This window comes from Cnephaeus nilssonii (assembly GCF_951640355.1).
Source record: "Cnephaeus nilssonii genome assembly, chromosome: 7".
Taxonomy (NCBI): Eukaryota; Metazoa; Chordata; class Mammalia; order Chiroptera; family Vespertilionidae; genus Cnephaeus; species Cnephaeus nilssonii.
Window position 1 is genome coordinate 19926630 of NC_137078.1, and position 6756 is coordinate 19933385.

Sequence of the window (6756 nt, forward strand, 5' to 3'; positions counted from 1 at the left end):
CTTTCTTCCACTCTGCCTGCCTAAGGTAACACAGTAAGCGGCAGAGTCAAGGTTTGAACCTAGACAGTTGAGCTTTAATCTCTTAGCACTTAACCACTGATCCATCCTACCTCTCTTCCAGCTCACATCACTTCCTGGAGCACAGCTAAGAATGAGAAAGTAGATGCAAAGATGCAAAGAGTTCTCATACTAGTTCATATACTAAAGCTTATTAGCTCATATACTAAAGCTTATTAGCTAATTAGCATATTACATTTTTATTATTATAGATAGTAATTGTCCTGAGTTACTTTTTTACTTACTTATTTTTAAAGGCATTAATATGTGAAAAGCTTAACATACTAAGAAAGTTACAATACACAAATGTGCTCGATAGTGATATTGACAGATTGACCTTCCTGCACTATATGTGATCTTGAGTTTGTTTTTACCCACTCATATTTCCATGTTTGGTTATTCAGACTGATTATTCCCTAGAAATACCTGGCTGATTAAGCATGAGTCACATGCAACAAAGGCAAATGCAGATGTTTGTGCTACTCAACCAAGTATTCATAAAGAAAATGCAAACTTTGTTCAAATCGACCAGGGCACGTCAAAATACCCTTCTCCTTGGGAGAGAGCTGCACCTATTAAAGAATACTGCACCTTCTTTCTTTTTTATTTTGTTTGAAACTCATATAGTAACCAGTGGGAAAACCACTCATGTACCAAGAGATTAACATAATTTCCAAAGTATCAGGATCATCAAGAGAATCTGGACATATGGGAGGTGGTGGTGGGATTATTGGTGGTCAGAGGGAAATGAAGGCAGCCAGCATGATAGGAAGGGTGGTGATGGTGGTGGTGGGCCATTGAATTTTAGACATGGCTTTCCTGGTGCCAGTTCTGATCCTGGCCTGGGGCGAGAGGTAGAGGGAGAGAAGAGTTCCACAAAGCAGCTTTTCACTTGATGTTATTTGGTTTGTTTTCAGGATATGTGGAGGAGATCTCATTTCATTTGTTGAAATTTGACTTTCATTTTCATTCTCCTGAGCATCCTGTTCTATGTTATTAGCTACTTCAGCCCTTGTGGAAAGTAAATCAGACAGATTTTGCTCCTCTCTATTTCCACATCCGGTATAAAAGCCACATCACAGTTCTCTCTCTTAAAATCAATGGCAGCAATGATCACTGGGTAAATGCAGTCTTCTCCTGACCAAATGGCAGAACATTTGTCACCAACTTTCCACTGCTTCAAGGGAGTTGTGCTATTCTTTTTTCGGCTTTTATTCTTAGCAGGTTTTCTTTTAGGTGTGCCTTTTGATTTATCCGAAGCTTCAGAAATGTCACCATTCTTTAGAGCATGCTCAAATGAGGCCACAGCTTTATCTAAGCTTTGATCAGTGCTGTATCATCCTGCTTGTCCGAATCATCGCTCTGAGTCGTGTGCAGGGACACAGCCACCACCACGAGGTGAATGCCATGTGCAAGGAATGGGCTGCCCACCTCCCTGAGTCACTTAAGGTAGAATTACTGTCAACATACTTTGTTTACTGAAGCAAAGGAAATATACACCTTTTAGAAAGCTTTTCACCTCCAAAGATGACATCATTAAGGTTACTCTTAAATAGGTCAACTTCAGGTATTGGGAAGATTCACTTGAAATACGATACTTCTTATTGATCTATAGATGCCAAAGAAAAGAAATTGCCATATGAGGCAGATATTTATCAAATATCCCCACCTGCTCTTTAGCAGAAGCTAAGTCCACCTGCTCTTGATTCATGGTCATAGTTGACATTTAAAACTTTTTCAGTCCTGACGTGGGTGACTGGACAAACACGAGCGCTCACCGGGCGGGTGCCAGCGCTGGCTCCCTGGGAAATGGTGCAAACACAAGAACTCAGGCTCCGGGTATCTGAACATCGGACGGTTTCCTGTTCTCAGAGTCGGTCATGTCTTTTGGACCGGACTGGAATATTCCATCAGCCTGTTCCTTACAGCAGACCAAACGACTGATTCCTTTCTTGTGTTTCTCATGGCTCATCTTGTTTACATGCTTGCCTGCAAAAAGCTGATGTGGGGATGTGATGACAGCTTGTGGGCTGCTGAGCGACTGGCACTGGTCCACCGGAGTCCAGCCTCATTTCTTCCCCCCACCATTAGCTCAGAAGTTGGGGCATTGAACAAGGGGAAATTCAACAATGGCCATGCCAAATATAAGCCAAGAGCCCCTCTTTGCTCATCTGCCTCAGCCCTGCATCTCTGCTCCCAGTAACTCCTCCCCTCCCCGCTCTAAAAGGGCCCTAGTACTGTTTTTTATTAGCTCACTCTGAAAACAAATATTTCAGCCTAGGTACACAGAGGGATCTTTAAGGCATGGTTTCTGGGGAATGTCTTACAGCAACAGCCTCACACAGACTCAGCTCCTGTAGAGCTGCTTGTCCTTGACACTGCTGACATTTGGGACCATGCTGTTTTCTGTTGTGGGGCTGTGTTGGGCACTGTAGGGTGTTTAGCTGCATCCCTGGCTTCTACACACTAGATGCCAGGAGCATGCAGACTCTCTCCCATGTTGTGCAATGAAAATGTCTCCAGACATAGCCAATATCTCCTTGGGGGCAAAATTGCCCCTAATTAAGAAGCACTGTGCTAAGGAAAAGACATGAGGAGACCCTAACCTTCAATCTCCATTGGACACTGGGGTCAATGACTAAATTGAAGTCTCCAGCTCTTGGCCGTGAGATATGTGGACAGTTGTCTTCTATTTGTAGTGTTGTCATGAGGATGAAGCATTAGATCTGTCTGTATGGAATCCCTGGGTTGACTGGGAACTTTCCAGTAGTCAGAGTTGTCCCAAGTTGAAATGAGTGGCCTCAGGAGTGGCTGGACTCCCCTTAGGGGGCAGGCTGGATATCTTCTATTTGCTCTTCCAGAACCATCTAACCTCCTCTCCCCTGCTCTGTGCCCCAGAGTCTCACCTATAGGGACTCTATTGATGGGTTTCCTTGCCTTCTGGCTTCTAGTTGGAGGGACGGAGGAGGTGCGGTCAGGGCACTCATTTCCCAGGTCCCCTCATCATGCCAGGTCACTGTGGGCTTACTGTGTCCTGTGACAGAGGTCTCAGCTACTGTGGGGTAGCCATCCTTCAGAGTGCTCTGCCACTGGGGCCCAGGTGTGATAGGGAGGCCTCTCAGGTACTAGCCTGGCTGCTGATTTACCTTGTGGCCTCACTATGCTCTGCCCTAACTCATAGCTGGTCCTAGCTTTGAATCCTCTGAGTTATTGCTGGGACTTTGTCTAACACAAAATGTCATGGTGATTTTATATTGAGGTTACATGGACTTTTAAGGTGTCTTCTGATTCCAGATTCTATGCCACTATGGAAGGCACAGGTGAGCAATTAAATAATTGCTCAAACACTACGGGAGAGGAAAAACTTCTCTTTTCACTGATCCATCCTACCTCTCTTATGCTTAGCTCTGTGCCCTGAGAAGCTGAGTTGTGTGCTAATTTATTCAAAACCTCCTATATTTGTATCATTGCTGTGGAGGAAAGGGCACATTTAGAATGCCAAGCACTTGTGTTGCATACAGCATGGCTCATTAAACCAAGAACCACTCCTTCGGTTTTTCTTTCTCTCTCACAGAAAAAGGCTGTCCCCTTCCTCCCACCTCTGGACCCTGTGAGAAAATATAACATCTAGAGCTGCTGCAGCCATCTTGCCTTTATGGAAATAGCAGAGTCCAAAGATGAAGTCTTTGATGACATCTTTGAACCAATAAGTTAACCAAACTCAAAACCACTCTTCTTCCAGAGCTGTATCACATAACATGATAAGCATTCTTACTGTTAAAGCTGTTTTAATTGAGATTTCTGTTATGTGGCCTGCAGCTTGAAGCACTTTAACACACCATTCTAGGTGTTTATTTCACTTAATCCTATCTAATAAAAGAGTAATATACAAATTGACCGTCACTCCAAGACACAAGATGGCCGCCCCCATGTGGACACAAGATGGCTGCCACAAGATGGCCTGCAGGGGAGGACAGTTGTGGGCAGTTAGGGGTGACCGGGCCAGCAGAGGAGGGCAGTTGGGGGAGACCAGTCCAGCAAGAGAGGGCAGTTGGGGAGGGGGACTCAGGCCTGCAGGGGAGGGCAGTTGTGGGTGACCAGGTAAGCAGAGAGGGCAGTTAGGGGTGACCGGGCCAGGAGAGGAGGGCAGTTGGGGGAGACCAGGCCAACAGGGGAGAGCAGTTGGGGGGACCAGGCCTGCAGGGGAGGGCAGTTACTGGGAGGGACCAGGCCTGCAGTGGGGGGCTGTTGGGGAGAACCAGGCCAGCAGGGGAGGGCAGTTGGGGAGGACCAGGCCTGCAGGGGAGGGAAGTTGTGGGCAATCAGGCCAGCAGGGAGGGCAGTTAGGTGTGACTGGGCCAGCAGAGGAGGGCAGTTGGGGGAGACAAGGCCAACAGGGAGGGCAGTTGTGGGCGATCAGGCCAGCAGGAAGGGCAGTTAGGTGTGACCAGGCCAGGAGAGGAGGGCAGTTGGGGGAGACCAGGCCTGCAGGGGAGGGCAGTTGGGGGGATCAGGCCTGCAGGGGAGGACAGTTTGGGGTGACCAGGCCTACAGGGGAGGACAGTTGGGGGGACCAGGCCTGCAGGGGAGGGCAGTTGGGGGGGACCAGGCCTGCAGGGGAGGAAAGTTAGGGGTGACCAGACTGGCAGGGGAAGGCAGTTAGGGGTGACCAGGATGGCAGAGGAGGGCAGTTAGGGGCAATCAGGCCAGCTGGGGAGCAGTTAGGCGTAGATCAGGCTGGCAGGGGAGTGGTAAGGGGGTGATCAGGCTGGCAGGCAGAAGCGGTTAGGGGCAATCAGGCAGAGGCAGGTGAGCGGCTGGGAACCAGCAGTCCTGGATTGTGAGAGGGATGTCCAACTGCCACTGGGATCGGGCCTAAACGGGCAGTCGGACATCCCTCAAGGGGTCCCAGATTGGAGAGGGTACAGGCTGGGCTGAGGGACAACCCCCCCCCCCCCCAATGCACGAATTTCGTGCACTGTGCCTCTAGTACAGTAATAAATAGTAGAGATGAACAATGCCACCTTAACCTCTCAGCAGGTTTTGCTCACTCCCTCCTTGAAGCACTTTTTAAATTTGGCTTCCGAGTTCCCATGCTCCCAGATTTTCCTCTGCCCCATTGGTTAGTCCATTAGAGCCTTTATTTGGATCTTATTATTGGAACTCTTCTCATTTCTAGCAATAGGCACCACATGGGTGACTTCATTCAGTACCAAAAATTTCATGCAGACACTGATGACTCCAAATGTAAATCTCTAGCAGTGACTGTTTCACTGTAGTCCCAACCCTATATATATATCACTGTCTACTTGACCTGCCCCTTGACTATCTAACAGACAACCCCAACTCAACATGTCTGAAACAAACTCTTGGCTTATCCCCTCAAACCTTCTCCTCCTCCAGGCTTCTAGATCTCAGTGAATGGCATCTCTGTTTTGCTCAGGCCAAAATATTGGAGTCAACCTTTACTCCTTTCTTATTCCATGGCATGGAAAGCATACTCTATATCCAATTGTTCAACATATGGTCCAAACATGTATTTCTTATCTCTTTCACACTACCATCCTAATCTAAGCCACACATAGTTCTCTCCTTAACTATAACAACAGTTTAGTGCTATAGTGTCTTCCTGCTTCCCCTCTGGCCACTCTACAGTCTGTCCTCAGCACATCAGTCTGAGTGACTTTTCAAAAAAATCAGATCTTGTCACTCTCCTGCTCAAAACCTTCCAAAGGTTTCCCATGCCACTTAGAATATGCTCAGAAATCATTATTCTAGCCTCTTATGCCCTAAATGATCTAGCTGGTAGACCAACTATCTTTCTTGCAACCACATGGACTTCTTTTATTTTCCTCAAATGCGTCAAACACACTTTGCCTTATGACCTTTGAACTCTGTCTGGAATGTTCTTCTACTAGCTCATCTCATATCATTCACTTTCTTCAGGTCTCTATTGAACTGACACTGCTTCAGAAAAATTTCCTTTAAGATTCTATCTGACCTAGGATTTCTTTTCATTCTCCATATACTTTCTCTGCTTTATTTTTTATTATTCACCACTGTTTGACAATCTATTACATATGTCTTTATTGGCTTATTATCTACTAGGGGCCCGGTGCACGAAATTTGTGCACTGGGGGTGGGGGGTCCCTCAGCCCAACCTGCCCCCTCTCACATACTGGGAGCCCTCAGGGGATGTCCTACTGACGGCCTTTGTGGGAGGTGACCGGGCTGATCAGGGGAAGGCACCAGCCCCATCACCCCGCTGCTGCAGCCACTGCCAGTCACCACAGCCACCAAGGTGTTTTCATCAACATGGACTCCAGTCCCTTCACCATGAAAAAATGACAACTTTCTTTAGGCAATTTCAAGATGTGTCTTTCATAGGATATGACATTTCTTTCTTTTTTTTTTTTAATCCTCACCTGAGGATATGTTTCCATTGACTTTTAGAGAATGTGGAAGAGAAAGGGAAAGACAGAGAGAAACATCAAAGTGAGAGGAACACTTTGATTGGTTGCCTCCTGCATGAGCCCTGACCTGGGCCCCGGCCAGGGAGGAGCCTGCAACCTAGGTACATGCCCTTGATCAGAATTGAACCCAGACCCTGCGGTCGGCAGGCCGAAGCATTATCCACTGAGCAAAACCGGCTAGGGCAGGATATGACATTTCTTAGCCCTCCAGCAGTGGACCTTCATT

The 6756-nt window shown here is 47.2% G+C and overlaps 1 pseudogene across 1 annotated transcript; it reads right to left on the reverse strand.

Moving 5' to 3' along the window:
- Positions 1 to 632: 632 nt before the first annotated feature.
- On the reverse strand, positions 633 to 1774 carry LOC307102756 (survival motor neuron protein-like; annotated as a pseudogene). Its single transcript has 2 exons — positions 1727 to 1774; positions 633 to 1419 (listed from the first exon to the last, which is right to left on the reverse strand). The product of its transcript is annotated as a survival motor neuron protein-like (transcript).
- Between the last annotated feature and the right edge of the window lie 4982 nt (positions 1775 to 6756).